Source organism: Mesocricetus auratus, unplaced genomic scaffold, assembly GCF_017639785.1.
Source record: "Mesocricetus auratus isolate SY011 unplaced genomic scaffold, BCM_Maur_2.0 Super-Scaffold_100006, whole genome shotgun sequence".
In the NCBI taxonomy this organism is placed as follows: domain Eukaryota; kingdom Metazoa; phylum Chordata; class Mammalia; order Rodentia; family Cricetidae; genus Mesocricetus; species Mesocricetus auratus.
This window is the reverse complement of record NW_024429190.1, coordinates 16584149-16599263: the sequence shown is the minus strand read 5'-3', so window position 1 is coordinate 16599263 and position 15115 is coordinate 16584149. Positions and strand designations below refer to the sequence as shown.

The window sequence follows — 15115 nt, the reverse complement described above, 5'->3', positions numbered from 1 at the left end:
TAATCCGTGACCATTGTTGCTATGATGGACAACCGTGACCACCAATAATCGCTAGTCATGACGGAGTACCGGCTTCCCGGATGAGGGAGTACTGAGGCTTCTGGGAGCTCCGAAGGTGAGGAGGTGAAAGGTGAAGGGAGCGTGGGGGCGGAGGGGGGGGGCGGGGACGGAGACCCTATGGGCGGGGCGCGAAAAGGAGTAGCCAATGGGGAGAGAAAGCTCGGAGGCGGGGCGGGCGATGATGGAGGAGAGGACGAGACCCGGGAACTTGTGCAGGTTGGATGGTGCTAGTTTAAAGCTTCCGCGGCGTTTTGCGTGAGGAACTTGGGAGGACCGGGAAGGAAGGGTATGTGTGACCGGAGGAACATGACTTGGTTTTGTACCTTCTGTCACCTCCGGTTTTCTCAGAACGCAACATAAGCCGGGCGTTGATGATGCACGCCTTTAATCCCAGCACTCGGGAGGCAGAGGCAGGTGAATCCCTGTGAGTTCGAGACCAGCCTGGTCTACCGAGCGAGGTCCAGGACAGGCTCCAAAACAATACAGAGAAACCCTGCCTCGCAAAAACAAAAACAAAAAAACCATAAGCAAATGAACTAGCATCACTGTTCATCTGCTTATGTTTCGAGGAGAGGGGTGCAATGTTTGGTCAGTGCTCTGGGGGAGGTTACAGTAGGGCAGCGTCCTGTCCTATCCTCTCTGTATCTGCTTCATTCTTCGCCAGTCTCTCTCCCATCCCGAGACCTGGACTACAGCCTGCGAGTGCACTCGAAAGGGCCAAAACTCTTTATTATTTAGCTTCGCTCTTAATAAAATCATTTGCTCAACATATGGTACTGTTTGCCAGGGGTGGGGCATGTCCACACGAAAGCACAGCTCTCACCTCAAAAGGAATAAGTTTATTCTGGAGCCAATTATGAGTGACCCTGGCCCAGAAACACAGTTTTAGGATAACCCAAATTCAATGTTCCAACGTGAAAGCAGTTTCAGGACGTTTGTGTAGTGTAGTAGCAGGACAAAGAAAGCCATAATTCAAGACATAAAATGCATTGGAGGAAACATTAAGTAGATGATAAGACCAAAGAAGAAAATCCTTAGTTTATCAAAATGTTAGGTCTGACATAGAATGTCCAGAAACCTACTGGTGGAGATGGAGCAGCTACTTGGGGCAGCTGTCTGAGATCCTTTCAACAGTGGTCAGGGCAGTCCAGGGGAGACAGAGATGCAGGAGGATCAAATGAAAACATGGGGCAGACCCAGAGAGGATGGGGTGGTGTCTGTGAAGAAAAGCAGTCCTCAGAAGGTCATGCAGATGGCTCAACAGCATGACTGTGGGTGTGATATGCATTACAGCAGAATGCCTGCCATGTACCAGGCTCTTTAAGATGTCCGCTTGTGGAGCAGCCCCAAGACTTGCTGGGAGAGGAATGGTGGACCTGGTTAGGTGACTCACACAGCTGAAGAAGGCAAAGCTCTTGACTATTTCTTCACACTGACCCAGCATGTACTGGGGTGTAAAGCAGAACCAGCATGTTCTTTCAACGGTGTTTCTTGCTGCTTCAGTGGCATGGTGGTCTCTCAGGAGGTGACTCTTCATCCCCTCATGCAACTTGGAGGCTGGCCAGTTTTGCGACACCTGGGATTGACGGTTCATCTTCATTATCATCTTGACTGGATTTGAAATCACATTGGGGGACACTTCAGGGTGTGTCTGTAATAGTGTCTCCAGAGACATTTAACTGAGGGAAGAGCCACTCTAAATGTGGGTGTCACTATCCCATGGACTGAAGCCAAGACCGAAAGAAAGAAAAGGAGAAAGCCCGAGGAGCACAGTCATCATCTCTCTCCTGCTTCCTGGTCCACTGAAATGTGAGCAGGCAGCCTCAAGCTCCTGCCACGTGCTTTCCTCACCGGGATGAGCTATCACCCTCAAGAACCCAAATGAACCTTTCTTCCCTCAAGGTGCTCCTTCTCAGGTGTTTTGTCACAGTAATGGAAAAGGTAACTGGTACACAGGGGTAGCAGGCAGTTGTAAAGATGGACTCCAAGGGTCATCCCATGCCCTACCCATCACTCAACCAGACACTAATCTAGGTACTGCTGGACAGGAGTTGCACTTCGCATCAGTGTCCCAAGACCATTGTCCTTGAGGTAGTGAGCAACTTGTAAGTTTGAGGTTTTGAGCCCTTTAGAGGCAGCGGAAAGTGGGATCCAGGTGAAGTCAGGAGGAAAGGTAGAATCCCCGCCCCTGGCTGGAAGGCGGAGGTGTGACCCTAGGAGAGGCTGAAGCCAGTCAGACTATGAGCAATTCAAACCTGCAGCCTCCAAGAGTGGAGATTACCAGCCACTGGGTTGCACCTGAGCGTGGGCCCTTCCCCAGAACCCAGTGTCAGGAGAGCCAGTTTATTCACAGAAGCCACAGCACTGCCCCATGAGGCAACATTGCTGCCTTCTCCCTGCTTTGTTCTATTCTTACTGTGAGCTTTGATGTGTAGAATGGAAATGTGTCCTGAACCTTGGTTCCTAAGCACATAAGCTCCAAATGGAAAGATCTCTGGTAGGAAAAACGTCAGTGGAGGAGGGCGTGCCCTGGATGGTCCAGTTGAAGTCACCTCCAGCAGACACTTTGTGGGAGTTGAGCAAACACAAAATTAGCCTCCATTTCCTGGGAACATTTCAGGGCTGGATGCAGTTGACTGGAACTAGTGGCATCTGGGTTGTCCCCAGCGTACTCACAGGGGTGGGTGTGAAGTGGCCTTAGCTGGTCCAAAGGAGAGTTGGAGGTGCTGAAGTCCCAGGATCCTGATGACCACATCTTATGAAGCTGGTGGGTTGAGAGAAGGTTTGATTGTAAAAGTGGCTATGTTGTCTGCCTGAAGCCCCATGCTCCATGAACCCTTTGGTGGTTGGTCAGATTGGTCAGACAGAAAAATGTCAGAATTGGGAAGGTGCCATGGGTACAGTGAAGTGAGGAGTCTTATGCAATAGGGGGTGCTCATCAGGGGATGCTGGGAAGTGACTTACAGAATCATTTAGGAATGACAGTTTTTCCCTTATGGGTTCCCTTTCTATTGGTTGCTGGCCCAGGCATGCCTGCCATCCCAGTTCACCCACTATGGGGGAGATGGCTGTGTGGACAATTACTACACACAGCGCTATGAAAGGGCCAGCATTTACTCCCTCATAGTTCTGGGAGGCAGAAGTCTAGAGTCCGCTTCCCTGGGCTGAAGCCAGGGCATGACAGAGCTGGCTCTCCTTGGGGCCCCAGGGAAGCTGCACGAGGCTTTCTTGACTGTGTGCCGCCCGTGTATCTCCCACCACCATCTGCCCTTCCTCTGCGGCTCCCTCCAGCCCTCCTCACCCCCCACATCAGAGAAAGTTCATGATTACAGTGAGACACAGGTGTCCTCAGTTCCTTAACTACTTCTGTGTGGCTGTGTTACTGCAGCGCTCAGAATAGGGCACATCTGGGTGCCGTCATTTAGCTCTGAGGAAGAACAGTGCCACTGTTTGGATCTGCTGTGTCCCAGAAGCATGCATGCTGGAAGCTTGGTTCCCAGTACAGCAGTTTTCAGAGGAAGGTGACTGGATCGTGACTGGATCATGTCAGTGTGAAAATTCACTGATGTACTTAGAGGCTAATGGGTTTGGGGGCAGAAACTTGCTATAAGAGTCCCTCCCTTGCTTCCTGATGGCCATCGGGTGGGCAGATGCCCTACTACATGCTCCCTACCATAAATTCTTATCTCACCATAGGCCAGAATCAATGGTGGCAGGGGTGAAACCGCAGAAGTCATGTGAAGAACAGGCCCTTCCCCCTTTCAGGTGATTGTTTCAGCTATTTTAGCACAGCCATGGAAAGCTGACAACACACAGGGCTGCCAACAAAACCCACAAATGAACCCTACTCCTCTGTGCATTATGGAGAAAGAATATTCCAAAAGAGGTAATGTGGGAAGCAGGGTTTCCACTTGCCTGGGGCTAGGAAGGAAGGAGGATATGGCCTGAGGGCTCTCGTGGACAGCCCTACCTCCCTAGATGACTGCAGGGATGGACCTCTGACCTCTCTCTTTCCTGTGAGGTCACTCCTATATTTGCCAGCTCCTCTCCAAGTGCTCCTCTGTCCTCAATACACCATGGGCTTGACATAGGGCAGAATCGTTTTTCTTGTTTGAGACAGGCTCTTGTGATTTAGTCATGACTGGCCGGGAACTCAGAGAGATAGCTCACCTTTGCTTCCATAGTGCTGGTATTAAAGGTGTGGAATCAATTCCTGGATCCTACAGTGGATGGATAGAAAGAACTCCTGAAAGTTTCCCTCTCACTTCCACACATTCACACGACAGCAAATTTAAAATAAATCTAAAAAACCCATTTTAATAGGAAGGTATATATATATTTCTTTGCAGTTACTTTCAGGTACCTTTGCTTCCTGCCCCTGCCAAGATCAGCCCAACATAGCCCCTGAGAGCTACTGCCACCTTGTGGCCACATCTTTATCCCATTTTTTTTTTTTGTCTTACTTTTTTTTTGTCTAAGTGTCCTGTTGCCACTTAGATTTGTTTTCAGTCTATTACTATTGTGTGTGGGGGGAGGGGGTTTGCATGCATGCACAAGTGTGCTCATGCTCACAGGCACATATATACCTACGTGTGTGCAGGTAGGTGCCTGTGTGTGGGAATGCATGTAGAGACCAGAGGTGGCATCAGATGTCATTCCTCAGGAATAGCGCCCTTATTACAATCGTGGTGCTACTTCCAGCTTTCTATGTGGATTCTGGGATTGAACTCAGGCTTCATGCTTGGCGGCAAGCACTTTATCTACTGAGACGTCTCCCCGGTCCCCATCAGTACTATTTGTGAAGTAGCTTCTTGATCAGCTCTGTCCTCTACATGACATGCCTTCTGTCTCTTACATACCATTTCATTTTCTTATCTTATTGCATTTGCCTTGATTCAATGTCGATTTTTAAAAATTGAAATCTTTATTATTTTGTCCTATTTTGGAGATAGGGTGTCATCATGTAGCCCAGGCTGATCAAAATCATGACACCCTTGAAGCTTATTGTAGAAAATCCTTTGTTTATTTGGATGCATAAAAATTGTGCTTATTTGTGGGGTGTTGCATGACACTGTCACACATGCACACATTGTGTGACATTAGATCGTGGCAGGCCTGTCTGCTGTCTCTAATATTCATCAAATCTTTGTTGTGAAACACAAAACCTTCCCTTTAAGTTTTTGTTTTGTTTTTTGCCAATGCTTTGAGAATACAGTTGTAAGGGAGGTTGCCCCCTCAGGGTACAAGACATACCCAGACACCAAATTCTTAGCACGACAGAGATTATTGCCCTGGAGGGTCAAGCAGTGGGAGTGGGGGAGGGGAGGCTGCAAAGGCAGACAGCTGCCGCAGCGATGCTAGCCATGCTTGGGCCTGTGCGTTAGAGCCCTCCAACAGCACTTTACTGTCTAGTCATCTTGAGGGGCGACACTTATTTACATCACTCAGTGTCCATTATGCATCCTTTGCCACCCTCTTCTCCATTCAGCCGGGGTCTACCTTGCCTTGTCTCTGACTTCAATGAAGTCGGTTTGAAGCTTCCTACTCTAGCCCTTGCTGTCAGCTCCCAGTATTAAAGGGGACTCTGTTCAAGCATGCCCAAGACCCTTCCTGTCATGTCCGTGACATCCTCTCCTGGGGTGACTTCGTCAAACTCTTACTTCTCACTTTCACACTTTACAGCCTTCTCCCAAGTCTTTTTGAGTTGTCTCACAAAGTCACAATTGAGGCAGAGGTGGAGGGCTGAGGTGGGCTCTGTGGAGGGGTGAGGTGGGCTCTGTGGGGGGCTGAGATGGAGGGGTGAGGTGGGCTCTGTGGGGGACTGAGATGGAGGGGTGAGGTGGGCTCTGTGGGGGCTGAGATGGAGGGGTGAGGTGGAGGGCTGAGATGGAGGGCTGAGATGGAGGGCTGAGATGGAGGGGTGAGGCGGGCTCTGGGGCTGAGATGGAGGGGTGAGGCGGGCTCGTGTGGCTTGCTCATCCATCTGCCATTGTGTGCTTTGCATGTGGTGTCATTGAACTTGGCCGTGCTCACTCACTTGGGAGAGGGCCGTGTGAAGCTTTCCACTGCAGCACTGTGGTGGAGAGCACGGGCCTTAGGGGTGTGCAGTAATTGCCCCTTGCTCCTTATTACACGTTTGTGACCCTGAGTGTTACACGCAGCTAAATTCACACTCAGGGCAAAGGAAGCCCAAAGTGTGTCCTACTCACAAAAATGGACTGGACACAGCAAAGGGTAAATGAATGGGAGCCTAGAAATGCCTAGCAGCAGCCCCCCTCCAAAGCTGCCAGATCTGCGGAGGAGCGAGGTGGGGAAGTGGACCCATCTGTTGCTCAGTTAGCTGCCCTAATGCCCCGTTCTAGGCTGTGTGGCCACACCAGCCCCTCCTTTGCCCAAACTGGTGTGGCCTCCTTTCACAGCAGCTGTCCTTGCAAGAGCACCCAGCCCCCTCCATCACAGCCCCTGCACAGAGCCCACCTCACTCCTCCGTGTCAGCTCCCCCACAGACCTCATGCCTCCATGCTTTCCACATGATGATGATGGACTAAACCCGGGAACCTGTAAGTCAGCCCCAACTAGAGAGATGACTCAGCAGTTAAGAGCACTGGCTGCTCTTCCAGAGCTTCTGAGTTCAATTCCCAGCAACCATATGGTGGCTCACTACTATCTGTAATGATATATGGTGCCCTCTTCTGGCATGCAGGGATATAATGAATAAATAAATCTTAAAAAACAAAACAATACTTGCCATGGTCGTAGTGCCTCCTCACAGCAATAAATCCCTAAATAAGACAGTAAATAACTCAAAATAGCTTCAGGAAGTCCCTGAGACTGACCTGATTGTCTAGACTCCTCCCTGCCAGAGTAGACAGCTGAGAGTCTGCCACAGAGGAGAGAAGGTGCGCTGCAAGGAAGATTCCGAGCTGCAGAGAAGACTCTCGGAGGAGAAAAGCTGCAAAGAAGACTCAGAGAAGACCAGCTGACCACCTGGAAGAAGCAGACACCAGCGGAGCACCTGGAAAGGACACCCCAACCTGTCGCGATGCCTGCAGGCTGGGCAGTGTCCTCCAGGCTCCCAGCAGTGGGAGCGCTGACTCATGCTGGGGTGGGCTTTGCTGATGCAGCTGTTTTTGAGCCATTTCTGCTCCTGTAAGTGACCCCTCACCCACACTCCTGTGAGCAACCCCAATAACGCCTTCATTTGCCAAATTGAACTTTGGTGGTATCCATATTTCAGTCTGTCGTGGGTTCCCTATCTGGGATGAGCAGGCATGTGTTGAACCCCCCCCCAAATTTGTGTCACACAACAGGTGGCACCATCCCATAGACAGGGGTGCTGGAATGGGATAAAAAGGGAAAGTCAGTCAGCCTCTCTCTGTTTCTGCCTCCCCCTCCCCCACTCTGTCACTCTCTTGCTTTCTCCACCTCCATCTCTACCTCCCCCGTTTTCCTCCCCCCCATCTGTTCCCTTCTCCTTATCTCCCTTCCCTCTCCCCTCTCTCCCCCCTCTCTCTGTCCCCTATGCATCACCCCTCCTTCCCTTCCTCCCTGCCTTCCTCCTTCAGGCTTCCTTGAGGTAAGCAGGCTTTCCACAGCTTCAACCACCAAGATGCTCTGCATCACCACAGAGCCAAGGCCTGAACCACCCAGGAACCCTGAAGCAAATCCAGCGGTCCCTCTAAGGTACTCTTCTGTGTCAGCGCTTCTCAGCCTTCCTACTGTCATGCTGGCCCCGCCACACAATTATTTTCACTGCTACTTCATAACTAAATTTGCTGCTGTTGTGGATTATAAATGTAGACATCTTAGGTGACCCCTGTGACAGGGTAATTTGACCCTGGGGGTTACCACCCACAGGTTGAGAACTTCTGTTATGAACTCGCCGCTGAGATGGGAAACTGAGGAAAGCAGCATGCTCCAGAAGAGGAGAGCAGTTAGCAGCAACTTGGCAATCTCTCCCTGCAGTGCCCTTCCTGTGTGACACCCAGAGATCTGTGGGTAGTGGCAAGTTTTCTTTTCTTTGGTCTTAGCTACTGCTAATAATGAACATATATTATTTTTAAATTAAACATTATGTTACTCCACGATCCCTGTGTGTGTGTGAGAGAGAGAGAGAGAGAGACAGACAGACAGACAGAGAGAGGGGGGACAGAGAGACAGAGAGACAGAGAGAGAGAGGGGAGAGAGAGAGAGAGACAGAGACAGAGACAGAGAGAGACAGAGAGATCCAACCTTACAAAACTGAAGCTGGCAGAGCCCTAGGCTGTCTCCATTCAAGTGTCCCTCCCAGAACACCTGCAACCTGATTTCCTAGAGAGCCCCTAACTCACAGTTCTAGAACAATGTATACATAGGAGACCCATGTTCCTCACAGATACTGAGTTTTACCCACACTACACTGCTCATTTTTCCTTCTAACTAAAACCCCCAGGGCTATTTGGATATGCAAGTTGGCTTTTGCTGCCCTGTTATCTTGTTGAATGAATGCTGACTCAATTTATCTGAACCCTATCCAAGGGCATTTAAAATGTTTCCAATTCTTTTTTTTTCTCTGTATTGTTGTGGATGCTGTCCTGGAACTTGCTCTGTAGACCAGGCTGGCTTCAAACTCACAGAGATCCACCTGCCTCTGCCTCCCAAGTGCTGGGATTAAAGGCTTGCACCACCAACGCCCGGTTTAAAATGTTTCCAGTTCTTATCAGCCAGGCATAATGGTTTATTCCCATATTGCCAACACTCAGGAGACAGAATCAGGGTGTATCCCTGTGAGTTCAAGGCTAGCCTGGTCTACACAGCAAGTTCAAGGCTAGTCTGGTCTCATAGTGAGTTATAGAACAGCCAGAGCTCTGTAGTGAGATCCTGTCTCAAACAAATTAAAACAAAAAAGTTTCCAATTCTTTTGAACATGCATCCACATACTTAAATTGTAGAAGTGGTACAGAATTGTTATAGACACTTCTGGCATCCAGAATATAGAAAGTAAAAAACCTGAAGTCCGTCTGAGAAAAATACTTCTGGGTGTACCGGATATTAACATAGGAAAGACTTGACTGTGACCGCTGTCTCATGTTGGCTCAGAAAGTCCCCTCCGTGCAGTTGCAGATCTGTGTGGGAGGTGAAAATGAAAAGCTCCTAATTCTCAGAAGGGCTCCCATCCCATGAACCATTATCAACTGGCAACTTAAGAGCTTCTGTCATCAAAGAGGGTAAAAACAAACACCTGCCCCCACCCCAGACAGGCTTTCTCTGTGTAGCCCTGGCTGTCCTGGAACTCATCAGTAGATGAGTTAATGAGATCCTCCTGCCTCTGCCTCCCAAGTGCTTGGGATTAAAGATGTGTGCCACCACTGCCCAGCATGAAAGAAACTCTTATCATGAGGGCTAATTGGTTATAGCTGTAATCTGTGTGAGGACTCATGTCCAGAATAGAATCGTAGTTTACAGAGAATAGAAAATCCCATGGAGGATGGTGCACTTCACAGAATGTGTGTTAGTAATTTTTTCTTGTTACCTGGCAGAGCAACTTAAGGAAGAGTTTATTGTGGCTCTCAGTTCAAGAGTACAGCCCATCATGGCAGGAAGCAGAGCCACGCATGCTCGCTTTTCCTTTTTATTCAGTCTAGGACCCCAGTCTATGGGATGGAACCACTCACATTCAGAGTGGGTCTTCCCACACCCATCAGACAAATCTAGAAACTCCCTGGCAAATATTGCTCTGCAGTTTGTTTACATGGTGAGTCTAAATGTCATCAAGTTGACAGGATGAATCACTACCTAAGGATATTGGCAACAAACATGGAAAAGTGCTGAATTTCATCAACCATGAACAAGATGCACACACAATCACAATGTCAAGACATTACCTACTCCACCAACAATTGAAATGAGAAAGCAGTATTATGTGGGATGTCATCCTGAGCTGTTGGGTTTGGGATTGTTTGTTATGCAGCTGTAGAAGGGTTTTAGGAATGGTTCAGAGGGTGAAAGTGTTAGCATCCAAGCACATCTTGGCCCCACCCCTTGGGAACCTGCCACAGAGCTTAACCCCTCTGCGCATGGATGGCAAGCAGTACCCTGGTTCTGTAAGCAGGTATGGTCCCTTTAAGAGACAAGCCCTGCCCTCTCTTCTCTCTCTCTTTCTCTCTCCCATTTCTATGAGGAGGCAGGTCACTGTCTCTGTCTCTTTCTCTCTCTCTCTTGTTTCTTTCTCTCTTCTCTCTCCCGTCATTCCCCTCTCTTTCCCAATAAACTTCCTTCCCATCTAAGTTCTTCCTGATGGTGTGTTTGTCCTCTGCCATGGGATCCGTTATCCTACCTCAAGCCACATATCATAGAATAAAATGGTACCTTTGGGAGGCAGGTTTTTAAAAGATTTTTAAATTATGTGTGTGGAGGGGGCACTGATGGTTCCAAGTATGGGGGGCATCAGATCCTTGCAGCTGGAAGTTGCAAGGTGGTTGTAGACCACCTGGAATGGGTACAAGGAACTGAACTTGGGTCTTCTGCAAGAGCAGTTCATTCTTTTAAGCCCTGAATCATTTCTTCAGCCCCCTGGGACTCAAGGTTTTAGAGCTGGATGTATTTTCTATTCAGATATAGTATAAAGCCAAGCAAAGGCAGGGCTCACTGTAATCACAGCACTGGGAGGCTAGGCAGGAAGACTGTGAATATGAGGCCAGCCTCGGCTACATGAGTGAGATATGTCTTACCTCCCCAAACCCAAAGCTTTGAAAACATTGAAGGTTTTGGAGAGCTTTTTACTTTTATTGAATTAAGTCATAATGGCTCTGATCCTTACTTTCCATGGCTGACCCTGCTTTGATGTGCAGATTTCGTCCCTGTCCTGGGAAACTCACCACTCTGGGTCAGAACATCACTGAAGCTGCTGTGCCCTGTGCTGGATGCCAAGAGGGAAAGATAATTCATGTGAGAAAATGCTTGCAAGCAAGCATGCACGAGCATGTCACTGAGACGGGGTCTGACCTTTAAAACCAATTATCTGTAGGGACATGGCAAGCTGAACTGTGAGCTGCCACCCATGGGACACACTGCACGAGCTTTGGAACACACACCAGCTGTTCAGTCTGATTCTGCCCTTGGAATGACCAAACCATGCTGTGTCCCTAGAACCTTCTGCAGGGGACCCAACTCATTGCTGCAACCTTGCCCACAGATGGCATGACCATCCTTGATGGGACTTGCAGCAGGGGTAGGGACTGGCCCTTGTTCTGGCCTTCTGACAGGACAGCTTGACAGGCTGCTCCTGGGCTGTGCACTCTTTTCTCTGCCATGACAGCCATTCCAGGGTCAGGTCTCCTATGCTCAAGCTCCACCCAGTGTCACAGTTCACTCTCTGTGGCCTGCAGATGAAGATGCAGAATTCTCAGCTCTTCTCCAGCACTTTCTCTGCCTGTTTGATGGTGATAATGGACTAGACCTCTGAAACTGTAAGCCACCCCAGTTAAATGTCTCTTCACAGCAATAGGAGCCCTAACTAAGACAGCTATCCCGGTCACACTGGTATTCATTCCCACACTTACTCACACTGACCATAGAGGGCTATGACATTAGTTACCCTCTGCCCTCCACCACATCCTTCCCACATGCAAAATGCCTTCACCCCTATCATTCCCAAAGCCCTGTGAATTCTAGTATTGCCTTGAGATCAGGATCTCACACCATCAATGCTAAGTCCCAATGCTAAGTCTCTACTTTCTCTGAGGTTGGGCCTTGCATAGAGTCTTGAAAGTTGTCCTTTGACCTCCACGTACATGGCAGGATGTGTATCCCACCCAAATAAATAAGATAAAAACAAAAATATACATGCAATCTAGTGGTTTTTACTGTATCCACAAGCAGGTACAGCTATTGTGCAAAGTAAATACCCACTCACCTTATTCACCAACACCCACTTTTGACGCTCCGTTCTTGTCTCCCACCCTGCTCTGGGAACCCCATGTAAATGGGGTCTCACAATCCCTGGCTTGTGTAAATGGCTTCTTTAAATTGACATCAGATTTTAAAGGTACACCTATGCTGTGTCCTATTTCAGAGCTTCACTCCTTTCTGTGGCTAAATACTATTCCCTGCTGTCTCTTTGTGTGGACAGGCCATGTTTTCTTCCCTTGACATTTGATGGACATTTGGGCCACGCCCACCTTTTGGCGTCTGTGAATATCTGTATTTGCACTTCGTGTAGATATCTTCTTTCATTTTTAGATATTAGTCGCTTTTCTTGCTGCTACAACAAATGCTGGGCCTAAGCAACTTAAGGGAGAGTGCTATTTTGGGCTGTGGTTTGGGGGTACAGTTCATCAAGGCAGGAAAGTATTTCCACAGGAGGCAGTTGGTTACAAGTGTCCACTGTCAGGAGGCAGCTGGTTACATTGTATCCTTAGTCAGGAAGCAGAGCATGCAAGTGGATAGCTTGCTTGCTTCTTTTTATTCAGTCTGACTACAGTGGGGTGGTGCCACTCTGACAGAGAGGCTGCAGGACATCTACTAATTGATTTGGAATCTGGTGGGGCTGGTAGGAGAGATTCCCCACCATGGGTGTGTGTGTGTGTGTGTGTGTGTGTGTGTGTGTGTGTGTGTGTGTGTGTGTGTACCCAGAATTGGCATGTGGGCCTCATAGAATTCCACTGGAGAAGAGCAGAGTGGCTTCCAGAGCAATCGCAGTGGTTCATGTCCCCATCAGCAACACCTATGCCCTTATTTTTCTGTCTTAGTGGACTCATGCCATTATCTCCTGGTGGTTTGGATCTGCAGTTCTCTGCTGGCTAATGAGCCCAGCATCTCTTCATAGGCTTCCGCAGCACACCTGCAGAGGTCGTCGCCTCTTTATGATTCTGTTGCAGGACTGCTTTTTGCATTCTGATACAATCTCTTAGCAGATGTGCGGTTTAAAGTGTTTTCTCATAGTGGGTTGTCTTTCTCCTCTTTGAGCGTGTCCTTTGATAAGCAATGTAGCAATGTTTTGGTTTTGATGTTATCTCCTGTGCCCAACATTTTGTTATTGTTCAGTCCCCCCTTTCTGTTTTCATTTTTTCTGGTTGATGGTAAATTCGAGACTATGAGATGCAACCCTATGTATTCTGTCTGCATGGTGTCCATTACTGGCCTGAAGCTTGCCAATTCAGCCAGGCTGGCCAACCAGCAAGCCCCAGGGATCCTGCTGGCCCTGCCTCTCCAGTGCTCATAGAACACACGTGTGTCACCTTTGCTGAGTTTTTCCCATGGGTTCAGGTCCTCATGTGTGTGTGAGTGAGCCACCCCCCCCAGCTCCCACCCTGTGTCTTCTTGGGTGGTAGAGTTTGAGCTCCTCTTAGACAGCCATCTGATCCTATGTGAAGAAACCCAGCAGTTCAGCTTGGAACAGAGGGAAGGTCCATCCCTGCTGCAATCTGCAGAGCTGTCAGGGGACCTAGGATAGAGCTGGGCCAGTCAGTGTTGGGGAGTACTCAGTGAGACTGAGCCTAGCTCAGTTACAATAGTCTGGAAGCTTCAAAAGGTAGCTGAAAGACCAGCCATGGGTGCTCCCTCAAGAGCCTGCAATAGGATGGAAATAGGCATTGAGGGTCTTAAGGAGGAAGGTTTTCTGTCTTATAGAGACTAGGCAGGAATTCTCAGAGTTGAGTTAGAACCAGCTCCGAGCCCCCAGTCCCCACCTCCACATAGGGAAGAACTGTTGCAGGTTGGGGAGGGGCCCTGGTGGCCAGATTATAACCTAAGAGCCAAAGACCCATTGCCTATCCTTGGGCCTCTGGGAGTGCAGAATCTCCTGGACCACTCCATTTGGTATGAGAATCCTGCTTCAGGCTCCTTTATCTGGCTAACAGCCATCTTTTTATTTAGATCCTAATCTGGCTGTCACCTCCCTTGGGCAGCATTCCAGGATTTTCCCACTTTGGTTTCTGCATGTCCCTTCTCTGTCCCTCTCCCCCTGGCATGGGCATGCTGGGAGATCTTTGCTTCCACCTGGGCTGCAGGCAGCTGCCCCAGGGATTCTGAGGGAGCTGTTTTCCCTTCTGCCCTCCCTCTTTCCTGCTTCCTTGCTGGGAGCATTCACCCCCATCGCTTTGCTGATTCCCCCATGCTGGGATAATTGCAGAGCTGGCAGGGGACTGGCAGAGCCTGATGCCCTGTTGAGTCCAGCCTCCTTCTGGGCCCCTCCTTGCCTTCAGGTCCTCCAAGCCAGCCTGATTTACTGGACATAGTGGGCCTATTTGCCAGGTGTCTGGCCCCGTCTGGAAACAAGTGGTTTGCCTCTAGGTGATAAATGGGCCCAGTGGGGCTCAGCCCGAAGCCAGCGGGTGTGAGTGGTGCAGCCTGGCTGCCTCTGCTCTTATTGCAGACTTCAGCCAAGAAAGCATTTAAAATACAAAACCCCGGCCCTGAATTTTCTTTGTTCCTGGAGTTCTCTTCACACACTGTATATGTTTTGAGAAATCTATGCTCGGAACCATGTTCAATATGCCCTGTAGCTGGAAAGATGATGCTCTTTTGGTTCCTCGATTTGTATTCCTCCCACCTTGAGGTGACCATGGCATGGGGTATGTCCTCTCAGGGCTCAGCATGAACAGCCTTGTATCATGCTGCTTTGTGTCCCTGGGAAAGTCTGGCATCCTCGGCTTGTGAGAATTCTGAGTGACTAACATGGCTCAGTGTGGCCTTTCTGGGGCTTGCTGAGAAACTGTCGGAGACCCTGTCAACATGGTGCCGCCTGAAGAAGAACCCATCCATCCCCTTTCTGCTGCTGTGTACTGGGAGCCCAAGGCTGTTGATGGGGTTGATCGGGACCTTGTGTGTGACCCAACCCTGACCAGCCAAGGGAGCTGGATAGGAAGGTGAGGATTAGATATTCCCAGCCACTGAACACCCTTCTCCAGTTGTTCCAGCTCCTCCCACAGGCCCCTCGCATCTCCTTCTGAGCTGTCTTTTGTTTCAAGACAGGGTTTCTCTTTATAACCCTGGCTGTCCTGGAACTCTCTCTGTAGACCAGGCTGGCCTCAAACTCAGAGATCTGCCTGCCTCTGCCTCCCAAGTGCTGGGATTA

The 15115-nt window shown here is 49.3% G+C and overlaps 1 long non-coding RNA gene across 3 annotated transcripts; it reads left to right on the top strand.

Moving 5' to 3' along the window:
• The first annotated feature begins 42 nt into the window (after nucleotides 1–42).
• Nucleotides 43–8129, top strand: LOC121140793. 3 transcript variants are annotated; one of them, XR_005877706.1, is made up of 4 exons: nucleotides 43–115; nucleotides 1564–3946; nucleotides 6909–7743; nucleotides 7918–8129. It is a non-coding gene; the product is annotated as an uncharacterized LOC121140793 (long non-coding RNA). The 3 variants fall into 3 exon arrangements; XR_005877707.1 differs by lacking the exon at nucleotides 43–115 and having other exon boundaries at nucleotides 243–3946; nucleotides 6909–7209; nucleotides 7626–7743; XR_005877705.1 differs by lacking the exon at nucleotides 43–115 and having other exon boundaries at nucleotides 243–3946.
• Nucleotides 8130–15115: the final 6986 nt, after the last annotated feature.